Here is a 17,900-nt window from a genome sequence, read left to right on the forward strand (position 1 = left end):
CACTCACATACACCCCCGGCCCTAGCTAATCTACTTTCTATCTCTATCATTTGCCTGTTCTGGACATTTTATAAAATGGAATAATGCAGTATGTGGTCTTTTTTTAATTAAATACATTTGACGTGTAACATTGTGTAAATTTAAGATGTACAATGTGTTATTTTGATACATTTATATATTACAATAGTATTGCCATTGTCCTGAAAAAATATGGAATGCTTCATGAATTTGCATGTCATCCTTGTGCAGGGGCCATGCTAATCTTCTCTGTATTGTTTCAAATTTTATTAATAGTATGTGTGCTGCTGAAGTGAGCACAGTATGTGGTCTTTTGTGTCTGGCTGCTTTCATATAGCATAATGTTTTCAAGGTTTATCCACACTGTAGCATGTATCAATACTTCTTTTTATTGCTGAACAGTATTCCATTGTATGAAAAAAATACCACAGTGTGTTTATCCGTTCACCAGTTAATGAACATTTCAGTTGTGTTCACTTTTTGGTTATTATGAATAATGCTGTTATTGGGCTACAAGTCTTTGTGTGAGCATACGTTTTCATTCTTCTTGGGTAGATACCTAAGAGTAGAATTGCTGGGTCTTATGATAAATTATGTTAAACTTTAAAGAAATTGCCAACCTATTTTCCAAGGTAGCTGCACCATTTTACCATCTCACCAGCGATGTATGACAGTTCCAATTTCTCTACATCTTGTCCAACATTTGTTATTGTCTAGACCAAGGTACTATTTTCATTGACACTAGAATGACATTTATTTGAGGACTGATTACTTTTTTTTTAAACATCTTTATTGGAGTATAATTGCTTTACAATGTTGTGTTAGTTTCTGCTGTATAACAAAGTGAATCAGCTATACGTATACATATATCCCCATATCCCCTCCCTCTTGCGTCTACCTCCCACCCTCCCTATCCCACCTCTTTAGGTGGTCACAAAGCACGGAGCTGATCTCCCTGTGCTATGCGGCTGCTTCCCACTAGCTATCTATTTTACATTTGGTAGTGTATATATATCAATGCCACTCGAGGACTGATTACTTTTTATTACATATTTCAGATAATTGAATTTCAGTTAGGGAAGGCTGGAGGTGATAAAAATTTGAAAGATCGTTATTGGAAATTCCAAGATCACTTAAAATGTGTTAAAAACAGAATGAAAAAGAAAAAATATCAGAGAAAAAATGTTGATTCATAGGGCATTAATGCTGATGTCAAACCTGTTACAGTGAATGACAAAGAATATTTGGTACTATAAAAAACATGTCAAGAAAGCATGTTAAAAAAAAAAAAAAGAAAGCATGTTAGTGCATTTGAGTTAGTGCATATGAGCTTGCGATGAGTTTGAAGCTACAAAATAATGGCTACGCTTCAATAAAAAGGTGAGGCTATGAGTGCGCTCATGGTCCTTAAAGTAGAAGAAAGGTGCTCTGACTAGATCTCACGTGGACTTATCCTCTCCTGTTTTTTTTTTTTTCCTTGACTGAATGTTAAGATAAAGCCAGCATCAGATGGTTTATGTTTTAACCCAGTACTTTTCAGTGAGGGTGACTTTGCCCCCTAAGGGAACAGTTGGCAATGTCTGGAGACATTTTGTATTGTCACAACTGGGGGAAGGATGTTACTGACATCTAGTGGGTAGAGACCAGGGCTGTTACTGTACATCCTACAATGCACAGGCAGCTGCCTCAACAAACATTTATCCAGTTCAAAGGACCAATGGTGCTGAAGTGGAGAATCTCTGCTTTAACCAGTGCTCCTGAAGGTGGAATAATTATAATCACTTGAAATGTTTGTTTCCCCTTATTTTGCTTCCTACGAGCAGATGCCACATTATTGCCTGACTCCACGCATGGGGTCCTAAATCTTGGGGTGGTGGGGGTGATGGCTGGGCTATATATTTGTGATAAAGATCTCCAGTTGCTTCTGCTCTTCTCTCTTTCTCCATTCCTTCTCTTTGCGACCCAATTGAAAACTGACTCTAAGTACTTTGTAAATGCCTGTGGCCCATCTTTATTTTTTTTTAAGATTTTTTTTGATGTGGACCATTTTTAAAGTCTTTATTGAATTTGTTACAATATTGCTTCTGTTTTATGTTTTGGTTTTTTGGCCCCGAGGCATGTGGGATCTTAGCTCCCCGACCAGGGATCGAACCTGTACCCCCTGCAGTGGAAGGCGAAGTCCCAGCCACTGGACCGCCAGGGAAGTCCCGTTGTGGCCCATCTTTAAAGGAAATGAATGTTTAGCATAAGTAATTGGAAGAATGGATATTTTCTTATTCCCATTTCTTGTTCTGTAAAGAATCAGTCATTCAGTTCCTTTCTCTGTGACAGTGCATTGGATGTTTGGGGCAGATCTCTGGGTTATCAAAGCCCAGGCAGGAAAATGTTTACTAGTGTTTTCCAGAAAATTCACGTTAAAATTATTTTTTGACATTCATGTAGTAATTCTTCACTTGATTTTACCAAGACCAGCTTCTCACTGAAATAATAGCAGCAAACCCTTTTGAGACTGTACATTTTATAATGAGCCTGAGGACTGGAATCTTGATATGTCCTACTTGAGTTATTTGGGCATGGTTTGTGTTATGGAGCAACTGTGTGTTCAGTTGAGCAGAATTTCTCCTCTGAACTATAAATCCTGCTTTTAAATGACTGCAAAGGTACCATGCCAAACACGATTAAGCATGGAGGAAAGAACAGGGGCTCTGGGGCAGATGGTCCTAGATTCAGATCCCAGACCTGCCACTTAGGAGCTGAGTGACCCAGGACAAGTTGCTTGAGCACGTTGAGCAACAGTTTTTCTATTTGTGATTTGGGAATACTAGCTAGCTGAGACGCAGACTGACTAGTGCCCACTAGCCAAATCTGGCTTGCTTTTGTAAATAAAGCTTTATTGGGACGCAGCCATGCCCATTCATTTGCATATCATCTACAGTTGCTTTTGAGCTACCGAGGCAGAGTTGAGTAGTTTCCACAGACTGTAGGTCTGCAAAACCTAAAATATTGACTGTTTGGCCCTTTACAGAAAAAGTTTGTCAACCACAACTCTCAAAGATTTGATGGACTTATAGAGTTACTATATGTAAATCTTATCTCATATAGAATCTTGGAAAATATTATTCCTTTCTAGACCAAATTCCTATTGGACCAAATAAATTGTTCCTTTCTAGACCAAATAAATTGTTTTTAACAACAATAATAATACTAAAGCTAGGATTCATTCAACATCTAATGAGTATGTCCCTACATATAAGAAGATATTTAATTCTTACAACAGTCTAGGTAGGTATAATTCTCATTTTGTATATGAAAAAGTGGAGTTTCGGAGGGATTGAGTTAACTTCCTCCAGGTCATAGAGCTAACTAGGAGAATTGGTGATAAAAATATAAATATCACAGATGCTTTGGTCTTTCTCTTTCCTATTTAAACAACCTGTAAGACTTTTTTCAGGACAGTTTTTGAAGCATCTAAGAAAGTAGCTGACTGTTTAGGCAGGTGAATAAGCCTCAAAGGCCAGAGTGTAAATTTATTTTTAATGTTTGCTGTCAGTTGTTCTCTAAACACTCTTATATTTGTATTAATTTGGTGCTGTCTTCGTTGTTCTCCATACTTGATCATCCCTCATTTCTCCTCTTTAATCTTGTGTTTCCTTCTTTCCAGTTTGAAGCTCCCCTTCTTCTTTCTTAATTGAGAGCATTTTGTGAGGGAGGGTAATGAGTATCCCCTGCATCTGTGAAGCCATAAAGCAGGTGGTTGAAAGGAGCAGCTGAGTATTACCATGCAACTCTGCTGCAGCTAATTGTCGCCAGTGCTGTTGATTCCAAGGCATTCTACATATTCATGAAACACTGCCATCCCTAAAGACACGCTACTGGCTTTATGGCTTCTTATTTTAGGACATATCTCCCAGCACTGAGGAGTATATTTAAGGATAGAAAGCCAACTTCATGGTCACTCCTTAGGAAGGGTTGCGGGCAGGAAGGGCATTCAGCATCAGGTGTGTTCCTTTTTTGTTTGTTCATTGGCATCTGTTTGTATATTTCCATGTATGGTCATTGGCAGCTGGGAGTGTGTTTTCGTGTGTGGTCATCCAGCATCTGGATTGCTTCTGTAGATGGTCATCCAGCATCTGGGGGTGTGTTTCTTTTTAATCTTTTTTTTTTTTTCCATTTTTGGCCGTGCTGCATGGCATGTGGGATCTTAGTTCCCCGACCAGGGATCGAACCCACGCCCCCTGCATTGGAAGCGCCAGGGAAGTTCCCTGGTGGTGTGTTTCTATAGATAGTCATCTGGGGGTGTGCTTTTTAGCACACAGTCATCATGGAAAGTATTTCCTCCTCTACTGAACTTCAGTGAGCCTCCTTTCCCTTTTCTATCTATTGGTCCTAGTTTCTTCTCTCTGAAACTACCCGGAATAAAGTCTCATCTCTCCTCTACATGGTTGCTCTTCAGAGTATTTGATGAGTCATCTCATCCTTCAAAGCCTTCATTTTTTCCATGATAAAAATTTCATAGCCCTTCAAATGTTTCTCCTAAGGTGAGGTTCTAACTCTTTATGACCTGGGGGTTGCTTATATTGATCTGTTCTAGTGCGTCAGGGTTTTTCTTTTCCAAGTGTAACTTATTTTCTGATTTCACAGGTAATAAATATTAATTATAAAAAACTTGGACAACATATATCACCAAAAGAAAGAAAGGAAAGGAAGAAAAGAGGGAAAGAAGGGAGAAAGGGGAAAATCACCCCATTATTCCACTACCCAGATAAATACTTTAGAAACTGTACTCCTTAATTTTCCAGTCTGTGTGTGTTTGAGGGAACAATGTGGGTTTACTATAGTGTTCAGAAGTGTTGTTCTTAATGACTACATTTCACTCTGTTGTATGGATACATGGGAACTGATCTGGGTCTTTTCTGAAGTCTGACTGGCAGAGGCCATCCCCATGTCAAGCTGAACTGACCGCGGCAGAGCCGCCATGGGGCCGGCCCCTGTCTTGTCCTGTGTCTTTACTTCTCTTCTGAAACATGTAAATGTGGTTCTTGAAATTAACTTACTTTTCTTAGTTCTCAACTTAAGGTTTTCCTTAGCATTCGAGCACGTTTAACCTATCAATCTGTAGGGGAGAGGTCTGTTTGCAAATGAGATTGGCTGATATATATAATGATAACAGAATCTGTGTTTCGGGGCTGTCATGCGGACTAAATTAGTTAATATGTGAGGCACTCAATAAAGGTTCATGTTTATTTATTTATTTCTACAAATAAGGCAACTTAGGAGTTTCATGACTTGTCCAAACCATCACAGGTCGGGAGGGGCCCACTTGTAATAAGTGTTCCATAATGGGCAGGCCATGCTTGAGAATTTCCTTCACGCTGACTCACTCTGGGCTCAGCAAACTGTCTGTAAAGGGCCAAATAGTAAATATGTTAGGCTTTGTGGGCCTTGAGGTCTCTGGTGCTCCTCCTCACCTTGTCCGTGGTGATGCCAAAGCAGCCATAAACAGCACACAAAGGGCTGTGGCTGGGTTATAGCAAAACTGTATTTACAGAATCGGGCCAGTCAGACTATAGCTTGCAGGCCCCTGCCTCTCCCATCCAGTAGATAAAATAAGAAGATACTCTACGTAAGTATCTTCTGGTTCTTAATGCGTAAGTAAACATAAATATATTAGAAAGTTTATAAATTATCCACGAACCAAAAAAACATGTTGAAAAATAAGAATCATCTACATTCTACTACCCAGAGATAACTAGAGTTTTACATTTTGGTGAATATTTGATAAATATTCTTCCAGTAGAAAAATGTTCTTAATCTCTTCCCTTTGTAGGTCTCTCGGAGCTTGGTTTATTTGTGATTTCCTTCTTAACACTAAGGCTTAATTATGGTTATTAGTGGGCGAGACTACTGTCTGGGTCTAGTACCCACGGCACTGAAGGCCAGGGGAGATGTGGTGACATAATATATTATAGGTTTACTCTTTTCAAAGTTGTCTTCTCTCTTCATTGAATAGCAAACTTTCTTATGTGATTGTCATGCTAGGTGCTCCCAAACTATTCAGTATCTGTGGGGCTTGGACTTGTTTCATTATGTGACACATTTGCTAAAACCTTTTAGCCCATATCCCTTAAGTTTTTTATATGCATACATAAATAGTCAGATTTCTTAATGATTTTAAAAGTTAATGCAGAGGCACACACATGCACTTATCTTTGTGACTGTCAGACATATCTCTGAGAATTATTAACTATTGAGCACTTACTATATATTAGACACCATGCTAAATACTTTACATGTGTCATTTCATTGAATCCTTCCCAAACCTTAGAATATAGACATACTGTTCTCATTTTACAGACAAGTAAATTAAGGCTTCTAGAGGTTGAATTACTTGTCCAAGACAACAGAGACCAGGGATTTGAACTCGAGTCTGTGGACTCCTTTTTAAGCCTGCATATGTGATATAGCTTTGTCTGGTGCTAATTATCCCCCTTCATTTTTGTTCCAGATGGCGGCCTTTTTTAGCGTAGGGGAAGTTAAAATCCCAGTTGCCAATTACCTTTATCACTTGACAAGCAGAGGCACTTAAGACAGTGTCAGTTATTTGCATCAGTTGTCATACGCTGGCGAAGCCCCTCCTCACTCTGGTGATTCCTTCCATCATGTTCGCCATTCGGTTTTGCACGGGAGAAAAGCTGTCTCTCTCCTCTGGAGGATGCTGAGCTTTTGTCTCTGCTTTTGTTGATTGAAACATCACAGCCCTTCTTTGTTTGGTACTTGCTACTCCAGTTATGGTGTTGGCACAGACCATACCTGCAGCATCATGTTACTCTCCTGTGCTAAAAATAACCGAGACCCTGGCTGAGACTTCATATTTAATTCATGGTTCTGATTTATTAATCTCTCCATTAAGCTAGAAAATGACATTTTTGCTGGCTGCATTCCAATCTACATTATATTAGACTTTGAGAATTTGCATTAACTTGAATACCCTCCGTGTGTGTGTGTGTGTGTGTGTGTATTGTGTATTTATTTGTGGTTTTAGTAACAACAGAGTCAGCTCTGTGTATAACTCCCCTAATCTTTCACTTAACCCCTGACTTCAGACTCACAACACAAAAGTAATATCTAAAAGAAGCAAATATCAGATGCTTGATGATAGTAAATATACAGAACCAGAAAGAAAAAGAAGAGTTTTGCCTTTTTTATATAGCCTTAAAGTTAAATTTGTATTCAGCAAGTGATGAAGGGCAACACTTTGAAGCCAGTTCATTCATTCAGTGTGTATTTAGTGAGCTCCTCCTGAGCGCTAGGAGCACGTGGGATGCGGTACCCTGATCAGAGTACTACTTATAGTAGATCAACTTTCATGCTACCCCCTAAGTCTTTAAAGTAAATCAAAATCCTTTCCCACTCCCATATGCACGCCAGAGTTGGTTCCTTTCACCCGAGATTTTAAGACATCTTGGAAAGTGTGAACATATTTTAAGTGTTTTCTAAGACACTTCTCTGAGAGCTACACCCTGAGGGGTTGCTTCACCTTCTTGGATTCCACCCCCACCACTTGGCCTTGGGCACAACGAGGCTCTTCAGAGCAGGAAGGGAGGACATGATTATAACAGGTCAATAAATGAAGGAAGAGACCCACTAATCAGAGTCCTGATGATCTGCCATCAGATTCTACCAACCAACCATCAACTCTTTGGAATTCTTACACCCTGACATCTCAAGCCCCCTTTGAACGGTGACCATGTCCTTAGAGGATCAACCCCACCTTGGGTTGAAAACAATGCCACTTAGACATTGCATTTTGCAATTGTTTTACCTGTTATTAACATAATGATTGTCCTTCTTACTGCTGAGTTGCCAAATTCATTTATTAATATAAAATTTTTTAGGAGTGGGGTGGGAGAGGACACTTTGGTTATATTTCCATTTTATGACTGAAGAAACACAGTCATTAGAATTAAGGGGTTTCTCAAGGTGGCCTCAATGTTTTGTGATGAAAATAAAATTTAAATTCTGGACTGTTGACTTCAAGTTCGCCACCTACTTCACTATACCTTTGCTGCCTTTAACCCACATTTATCAATTTATTGTTTTATCTCAAATATAATGTTTCTTAGGAAATGTCTTTTTAATTAATTTTTATTGGAGTATAGTTGATTTACAATATTGTGTTAGTTTCTGCTGTACAGCAAAGTGAATCAGTTATACATATACATATATCTACTCTTTTAGGTTCTTTTCCCATGTAGGTCATTACAGAGTATTGAGTAGAGTTCCCTGTGCTATACAGTAGTTCTTATTAGCTATCTATTTTATATATATTAGTGTGTATATGTCAATCTCAATCTCCCAATTTATCCCTCCTCCCCTTTCCCCCTTGGTAACCATAAGTTTGTTTTCTACATCTGTGACTCTATTTCTGTTTTGTAAATAAGTTCATTTGTACAATTTTTTTAGATTCCACATATAAGCAATATCATATGATATTTGTCTTTGTCTGTCTGACTTACTTCACTCGGTATGATAATCTCTAGGTCCATCCATGTTGCTGCAGATGGCATTATTTCATTCTTTTTTATGGCTGAGTAGTATTCCATTGTATATATATACACCACATCGTCTGTATCCATTCACCTGTTGATGGACATTTAGGTTGCTTCCATGTCTTGGCTATTGTATAAATAGTGCTACAGTGAACATTGGGGTGCATGTGTATCCAGAGAAAACCCCTAGCTATAACTGATTCAAGAAAAGGGTGTGGCCTGTACCAAACCAGTCAGATTCCTGCCCCTGGGCTTTTCTGGAGTTGAGGCAGGGTGCTCTTGCTTTTCTTCTGAGGTTGCTAGTTTTAAGCAGGGCTGCCACACAGTGTAGCTCAAGGGATCCTCATTCATTAAGGATAAGGAGAGCCTTGAACTACCAGTGGTCTTCTTTTCTATGATGTGAGGAGGAACTGCCTGAAAATGAGACAGCGCAGAGGAAAGCATTGCTTAGAACTTATTGTAATAGACAGGTTCTCAACATCAGCTGAATCATTGGATTAAAATGGGCTGGAAGTTAGTTATACTACTGCAACTTCTTAGTTACATGAGTGTCTTATTTTCCTATTGCTGCTGTAACAAATTATCTGGAACGTAGTGGCTTCAAACAACACATATTTATTAACTTGTAATTTGCAAGTCAGAAGTCTAAAATGTCTCTGCCTTTTCCACCTGCTAGGGCCTGCCTGCCTTCCTTGGTTCATGGTTCCTCATCACTCTGACCTCTGCTTCTGCCATCACATCTTTCTCTGACTCTGACTCTCCTCCCTCTTTTCCCTTATAAGGCCCCTTGTGATTACCTTGGACCCACTTAGATTATCAAGTAATCTAAGATAATCATCCCATCTCAAAATCCTTAACATACTCACATCAGCAAAAGTCCCCTTTGCCTGGTAAGGAGGCATATTTTCAGATTCTGCGGATTAGGTCATAGACATCTTTGGGGACCTACCACAATGAGCAAATTCATTCCTTTTTGGTTTAGGCTGGTCTGAGTTGGAATACTGTTATTTGCAACCAAGAGTCTTGAAAAATACTGTATTAAAGAAAATGAGTTACAGGAGCAATTTAAGAACCTTTTATATAGATATTTGGAATTATAAAGCGTTTTTGGAAATCTGAAAAAATTGTACAGAGAACATTAAATTATACATAAAACTTTAAATGACTCCAATATTTTCCTGTCCTTTAATCTCTTTGTACCTTTTTAAAACTTTTTTTTTCACTTTTGTTATGCTACCAACTGGGAATTCTCTTTCACATACTCTTGTTCTCCCTCAAGTTCACCTTTAAAATATCTTGCTTCCTATAGCGTGTTATATGCTGCAGAGCCTTTCTGCAATATTTTTCTTCCTGTTATCCATTTTTCTTCTTTCCTCTCAACTGTCACTCTTCTTGTTTTTCAGAATATTCATCTTTGCCTTTCTTTTTATTTATTTATTAAAAAATTTTTTTTAAATTATGTTTGCCTTTCTTAAATTTGAACTGTTTTCCCTTGTTCACTGTTTCTGTGAATATTTTTTTCTGTATGTGTTCGGGGGTAGGAAATAGGCTCAAAGCTTTTTTTAAAAAAAAATTGTATGCTTCCGCTGTTCTAGAGAATGTTTTGTTATAATTCTCATGGATTCCCATTTCACAATAAATGAATAAAGTCTCTCGCTTCCAGAGTTGTTCTTATTCTTTGCTGTTTCTATGTAAATAATATAGCCCTATATTACTTTCCTGAAAAGCTTAGAAAATGATATTTTTAATCTTTAAGTACTCATTCATATTTTAATCTCCTCTTTTTTAAATCGAAATATTCTTTCACCAGGGCGTTTTGACTTTGTGCTCATGAGAATCCGTAGGGGAGGAAGAAGTTTTCCTTAACCCTCTTAGTGTCCCTGGCTGGGCCTGAAAAGTAAACTGAAAAAGACAAATGAACAGGAGAAAATCATACACATTTATTTGATATAAGTTTTACATGACACAGGAGCCTTCATAAGGAAGTGAAGACCCAAAGAAACAGTTAGACCTGTGTATTTGGATGATAGGCTTGATGAAGAGTGGACAGTCGAGTCGTGGAGGAATATGATAGGTTAAGGAGGACAAGGTAATTGTAGTAAAGTGGGGGAACTCAGTAAGGCCTGTTTGTTCAGATTCTTCTTGGCGTTTTGGAGATCAGGGCATTCCTTTCCTTGGAGTGTGGGGAGGGGACCTCTCACAGGAGGCTCTTATGACCTGTTTCGGGGGAGGAGGTCATAGTGACCCTCCTGCTTCTGCCAGAGTTTGCTCAAATTCCTTCAGCTTAAAATATTCAATCTGCCAAGGTGCCGTATTTTAGGGTAGTGTGTCTGAACCCCATTAAGTACATTGTACAAGATCCTTATTTACTCAATGATGTTTAACTATATTGCCTATGGCAATTTAATCCAACAAATGATATTTCTGTTCTCATTGTACTAATATGCCAGAAATAACTGTTTTATATTTTATTTTTATTCACCATTTAGCCAGCTTTAAACTAAACACAAATAACTATGTTAATAGACAATAAAGATACAAAATAACTTTAAAATGTAATCTTATTTTTCTGTAGGATCCTATGACCTCTTTCCAACTCTTGTGCTGGTACATCCAGGGTTTTTTTCTTTTCCCTGAATTGATGTAAATGTTTCTGTGTATCTGCTGGATCCCCAGTGCAGTACAATGTTAGCACGCAGTACATGGAGCCATGTCCAGCTATGCTCACTTGTGGGGTATCTTTTCTGTTTTTACTCTGCTTTGTTTGTTTACACTATGAGCACTAGGGCTATAACCAGTCTTGAATACATTTTAAAGTGATTCCTTGGGATAGATTCCTAAAGGTAGTAGATCAGGCCAAGCAATATGGTCATAACGAATTATCTCTAGTATACTTTTAGTGCTGTCAGAATAAATACCCCAGGAATTCCCTGGTGGCGCAGTGGTTAAGAATCCTGCCAGTGCAGGGGACACGGGTTCGAGCCCTGGTCCGGGAAGATCCCACAGGCCTCGAAGCAACTAAGCCCGTGTGTCACAACTACTGAGCCTAGAGCCTGTGCTCTGCAACAAGAGAAGCCACCACGATGAGAAGCCTGTGCACCGCAATGAAGAGTAGCCCCCGCTCACCGCAACTAGAGAAAGTCTGCGCACAGCAACGAAGACCCAACGCAGCCATAAATTAATTAATTAATTAATTTAAAAAAGAATAAATACCCCAGAGAGTAAATAACTTTGATGGAAGGAAGCTAGCACAAAGAAGCAAGGAGATGAGATTATTCTGTCATATGAACAAGAACTGAAGAAGTGGTTTGGTTTTGTTTTGTTTTAATGAGACTGGAATCTGAGAGATTTTGGGGAAAAGAGATGAGATGTATCTCCTTGGGATGGTTGTTTCTGGTCTTTGAGATTACTTTCTCTTTCTTAAGTGTCCCTTTCCTCCAGTGTCACCCCGCCCCCCATGGTGTTGCACCCTTGACATTCTCTTTTTGCCCCGTCCCTCTTTTGGATCCTTTCCTCGCTACATCCCCTAACTCTTGAGTACCTGCCAGTGCTGACCTCTTTGTCCTCTTCCTTGCTTACTTCAGACTGTGCCTTTATGTTGCACATAACCCAATCATTCTGTAGATCTGAGATTAACTCATGACCCTTCCCTTAGCCTGTTATCGTTCCTACAATGTCTTCTCCCCACTGTCACTCCCACTCCCTTGTTGCAAAACCTTATCATTTATCACCTGGACGATTTCAATTCATTCCTGGATAGTGTCCTTGCTCCCTGGCAATTTCAGTCCTCACTCTTGCCCTGCAAGCTGTGCTGGTCTACACTAGTCACTCAAACATTCTTGAGTCTTGATTTATGTACCTAGGCTCATGGATGAATAGCCCACTGCTGCTGACATACATATAGTAGTTTTCTTACTCTTTCCTTCTTATAACTTATACCTCATCAGTATTCCTATTGTGACAAACAAGTCTGATCTTGTCACTCTCAAACTTTACTAACTTCAGTAATTTTTCAAGGCCTAGAAGATAAAGTCTACACTCTTTGTTAGAACAGACCTTCAAGGCCTGTTTGCATTTCCCACCTCATCTTCTGCTTTCAGCCCCCAGTCTCACATCCCCGCCCCATCGCCCTTGTCGTCATTTCCCAAACATGCCAACCAAACCCTTTCAACCTTCTGTCTTTGCACACAGTGATCTTTTTTTTGCTGGACTTGCAAGCCCTCACCTATTTTTTTTTCAAGATCTATTTTAAAGCATTTTTAAAAAAAGCCTTCCCAGGTGCTTGAACTCTCCCCATGCTCCTGGGATTTTAAATCTTGAGCAAATGAAGCAATAGTATGGGAACAAAGGCAGTGAATAGTGTGTGGCCAGGACCATCTTGAGGTGCTTCTGCTCAGCCCCCAGCCAGCCTTTCTTAATTAGGGTACCTCATTTGAGCCACAGAAACTGAAAATGATTTGAGTGACAGATTTGTCAGTTCTGCCAAAGATGGCTTATAACTAGTGCCATTTTAGGTGCATGGGAGAGGAGTTAAGTCACTATATGTAATGCATGCTATAGGGTGGTAGAACTTAATTTTCTCATGAAACTCGGGTTAGAAAGACTGCTACAGGGCAATTTTGGATCTGCCATCTTTCTAAGCCTGACCCTCTGAGCTCTCACTGATGCTGTGAGCCCCTGGCATTATGTTCCATTCCTTTTGTGCCTGAGATAACTAGATTCCATTTTGGTTGCTAACCAATAAGACCATTCTCTGCTATAACAGCATCAGAGAGTATGTATTTATTGCTGTATATATTTGTTGAATAATTAATTGGATGACTAACCTTTGAAACTTCTCCATTTTCTTTTTTCCCTATACCAAATCAGTCACCACGCACATCAGTCTTTATTTACAGCGTCTCTTAGAGTCTATCCTTTCTTTACATTTCCATGCCCACCATCTTCATCTGGGACTTTATCATCTCAGTCCCCATTCCTGCAGTCCTCTCCTCGTGCTGCCTTTTACCTCTTTCACTCTCTCTCCTTAAATGATACTGAACCCAGATCAATTTTTCCCCCAAATGGAAGGACACATTATCATTCCACTTACAAATATCATACCAACTGACGTTGAGGTTAAGTCAAACTCATGAGCCTGGCACTCAAGGCCCCCATGGTTTGGCCCCATATTCTCCATCCAGCATGTTTCCTTCACTCCACTCAGACAGAGATGGTGCTCTTCTGTACATACTCTTTTGCTTGTGCTGCACCTACCACCCCTCCCTCGCTGCAACCTATATTACTGACTTAAAAAATTTCATTATCAGATCTTATGAAATGGTACTCCCAATATCCATGTTCCAACCATTTTGCTTCCTGAACATATTAAGCTGTATGCATTGCTTCTTTTTCTCCCGATATACCCTTTTCCTGTCCCCCACATCACATTTCATCTGGGTAATTCTTTTTTTACATTTAAAATACTTTAATTCTCAATATAACCCACATAGAGTGGTTAGGAAAAATAAGTAAACAGTGAATTACAGAGTGTTCAATTTTTTTCTTAATTATTATTGATTTCTAAAACCCCTTAGTACTACTTCAAAATCTACCTCCTTCCAAAAGCCTGCTTGACTCTCTTTGACTTATATACTCACTCTTTCCTAATTTTAATTCTTACATTCCATTATTGCCTTGTCTACATACTAGTAAGTGGAATTATCCACTGGAACCCTCTTAATTAACCTGTTATGTATGCACTTAAGTGGACAGCAAAGAAGACAAGAAGTATTCTTACCCCACTTTCTTTTCCCTTCTTTAATACCAAATTGCTGAATAATTTTTATTTTTAAGAAATATAAAGGTCCACAGCAGGTCACTGCTGGCTATTAACAAACCTAGTAACGAGCAAAACCACTTCCAAGTCAGTGTTGGGGCACCGACATTGTCATTGGGATCAGAAAGGCCTCTTGTGTGTCTGGGGTACTCAGTGAGAACATCTGCCGCTGAGGAGCAGAGGTGGGGCAGGGTTGGCTTGGATGTCCAGGGCTGTGCCAGATTTGGAGCATGCCTCCCATACCTAAGTCATTGGATGGCGAAGATGGTCTTGGCTAGGAATCGTTGGGTTCCAAGAGTTAGAAATCTCAAACTAGCTCACGGGAAGAAGGGAGTTGTAGTACATTTATACATTTATACTATGCAATCACTCAGACACAGGAATTAGAAAGTGGCCAAGCTCCCTGAGAACAGGAGAAGGGAAGATGCTGGGGTTGAAAGCTCTTTCTCTCTCTTTAACTCTTTGTCTATTAACAACCACAGAATTCTCAAGGGAAAGGATTGGCTAATTTTTGGTTTGATAATGATGGTTGACCTTAGGCCAAGTGTTCATCCTTGCTCCACAGCACTGTGGGATTGGAGGCACATATTATAAAAATAAACACTTGGTCCTGTTCTTTCAAGGGGGTTTTGAGCGAGTCACACATAGGTCCCAAAGCTTCCACTATAAAAAGTTCAGTGTTGTATATGTATTTGAGCGTCGTCGTTGAATAATATAAAAAAAAGAATAATTTAACACCCTAGGGCTGTTTCTTTGCCTTCTTCTAATTTTAGTAGCTAGTTCACTATGATATGGAAGAGGAATTGTTAATTTAATCTTAAAATTAACATGTTACTGATGTCATCAATAGGAAATGATGAAAAATTATGAATTAAATTCTTATAATCATATATATTGTACATTACATGGTTAAAAATCAACCTTATTAGAGGCTGGGTGCAATTTTGGCCTGCAAATTTAAAAGAGCATATGGAAGAATTCGAGGGGGGTCTATGGAAAGCTAAGGAAATGAAAAAAGAGAAATAAAATAACATGTGAGTTTCAAATTAAGGAAGATGATAGGCTTATTTAGCCTGGAGAAGAGAAGACAGTAATGACGTGAGAATTTCCCCAAACATATGAAGGTGAAACAGAGATATATTGAGTTTACCTCTATTGCCTTGATATAATATGCAACAGAATATAGATTTTAATGACAGCATAAACTCAACCTTTTAAACTGCAGTGCTGCATTTGGAGAAATTCATGGACTCTTTATATATATAAGATGTATAAATGTATCTATAGGAGCAGAATATGGTATCATACTCACAAGAGTATAAATTAGAGGACTTTGTTGAGATTGCCTCAAGCTCTATGAGCCTGAGGTTAGTTTTATGATACTTAGTAGAAATGAAAGACAAAAGTAAAAAAGTTTTGTCATCATATTTTTCTTAATGAATTATTCCAGATGTGGCCAAATAAATTGTGCTCTCTAAGAGGCATTCAAAGGAGCAGCAATAGTCACTAATCACTGAGTTTTCTTTTGTAGAGTGGGAATTATGAACTAAGGGTGAAAGCTAAATTTTCCTTCATAATGAAGCGAGATTCTGATTGACTAGGTGAGAGAAGAAAGAAAGGAGAGATGAATTGACTGGAAATGGGGAAACAATGGCGGAAATTTCAGTTAGAGAAATTAACAGACTTTCCTGTAAGTAGTGTGCGGTGTGAGTCATCTTGATCCACCTCTCTCCCTCAAGATTTCTCCATAAAATCGTCACAAAATACCTGTCTCTGTTATTGAGTTACCGAGTGGGATCTCTGTTAGGATGCATAGAAAATGCTAAGTATAGCCTCAGGGTAGAATTGGACAAGAGCTAGGGTCACCTGTGGAAGCTGTACTATACTCAGATTATCTGTATTTATCAACCCAACAGTGAATTAAGTAGACATTTCAGTGTAGTATCAGGACCAAGTAAGAATTTTGATTGGGTAGAAGAAAACTCAAGATTGGGATTCCAGGGAGTTTCACTGTATGACCTTGGAAGAACAAATAAACTCTTTGTGCCTTAACTTCTTCAAATGAAGATAATGTGTATACCTCATATACTTCAGGGTACAATAATGTATGATTACTTAAAAGAAAACATAGGCATTTCAGGCCACAAGTCCTACCGCCCAATACTGAGAACCACTGAGAAATGAGCAAGCCCTGGGCACTGAGGCATGGGCTACCACTTCTACATGAAATGTGGTTTGCGGTCCTGAGGGTCCCCAAAACTCATTCGGGGGGCTGCAAGGTCAAAATTACTTTTATAATAATACTAAGATTTTATTTGCTTTTTTCAATCTCATTCTCTCATGAATGCCTGGTGGAGTTTTCTGGAGGCTACATGCTGTGTGATATCTTAACAGATTGAATGCAGAAGCAGATATGAGAATCCAGCTGGCTTCTTTAAGCCAGATCTTAAAGAGATTTTCAAAAATATAAAACAGTCCTACTCTTCTTATTAATTTTTTTCTTTTGGAAATACAGTTATTTTTCATTTAAAATGTTATTTGTGTTAACATGTAATGGGCTTATTGTTCTTATTTTAAAAGAATAAATATTTAAACATTTTTCAGTTTTGATTTCTAACATAGTAAATATCAATAGATATTTTTCACACGAACAAAAGATTTTTGAGGGACTTCTCTGGCGGTCCAGGGGTTAAGACTCCGTACTTCCAGTGCAGGAAGCGCAGGTTCAATCCCTGGTAGGGGAACTAAGATCCCACATGGCCCTTGGCGTGGTCAAAAAAAAAAAAAAAGGATTCTGAGGTCGTTCATTATTTTTAAAAGTACACTAGGAGTCTTGAAACAAAATGATTGGAGAACCACTTCACCTTGGCAAAGTGACTTCGCATAAGGTGATCCGTGCATGTTCTAACTTTCCCTCCTTCTCCCATGGTCTTATGGTGGGTGGTGGGACTCTCAGGAGAATCCCTCAGAGAGTACAGATATTTGGGACCCCTCTCAAACTGATGCAAGCTGAAACTGAACTGTGTGTGTGGTTCTCTAGGCAACACCATCATATCCAAGCCTCCTAACATATTCCATTCCTGTGCTGTAGGGATTCTCCAAAGTTACTCATCTCTAGGTCAGAGATTGACGGCATTTTATGCTGTAGGAAGGGTCCTGGAGAAGATCTGAACTTGGTGACAAAGCCTGGTCTTGTATCATTAGCTTCTTTCAGCATATGCATGATCAGAGTGTTCCAGTATCAGCCTCAGAATAGCTGTTACTGATGCTCATGACGGGTGAGACATTGGGCTAGCCAATTTACATGTATTAAATCTCACAACACACTTGGGAGTTAGGTATTAAGTAAATTTGGTTAAGGTCTCACAAGTAGAAAGTAGCAAAAGTCAGATTCAAACACAGGTCCTTTGGATCCAGGGTCTGAGGCATTAAACGCTGTATTGTATCACTCTCCCTATAGACTTGATGACTACAGTTTCCTCTTCCAATGTACTGGGAAGGGTCAGCTGACTGTT

General features: G+C 39.0%; 1 non-coding gene across 1 annotated transcript; it reads right to left on the bottom strand.

Moving 5' to 3' along the window:
- Positions 1 to 204: 204 nt before the first annotated feature.
- LOC114237724 (U6 spliceosomal RNA) lies at positions 205 to 307 on the bottom strand. The gene has a single exon (XR_003623234.1). It is a non-coding gene; the product is annotated as a U6 spliceosomal RNA (small nuclear RNA).
- Between the last annotated feature and the right edge of the window lie 17,593 nt (positions 308 to 17,900).

This window comes from Balaenoptera acutorostrata, chromosome X (genome assembly GCF_949987535.1).
Source record: "Balaenoptera acutorostrata chromosome X, mBalAcu1.1, whole genome shotgun sequence".
Taxonomy (NCBI): domain Eukaryota; kingdom Metazoa; phylum Chordata; class Mammalia; order Artiodactyla; family Balaenopteridae; genus Balaenoptera; species Balaenoptera acutorostrata.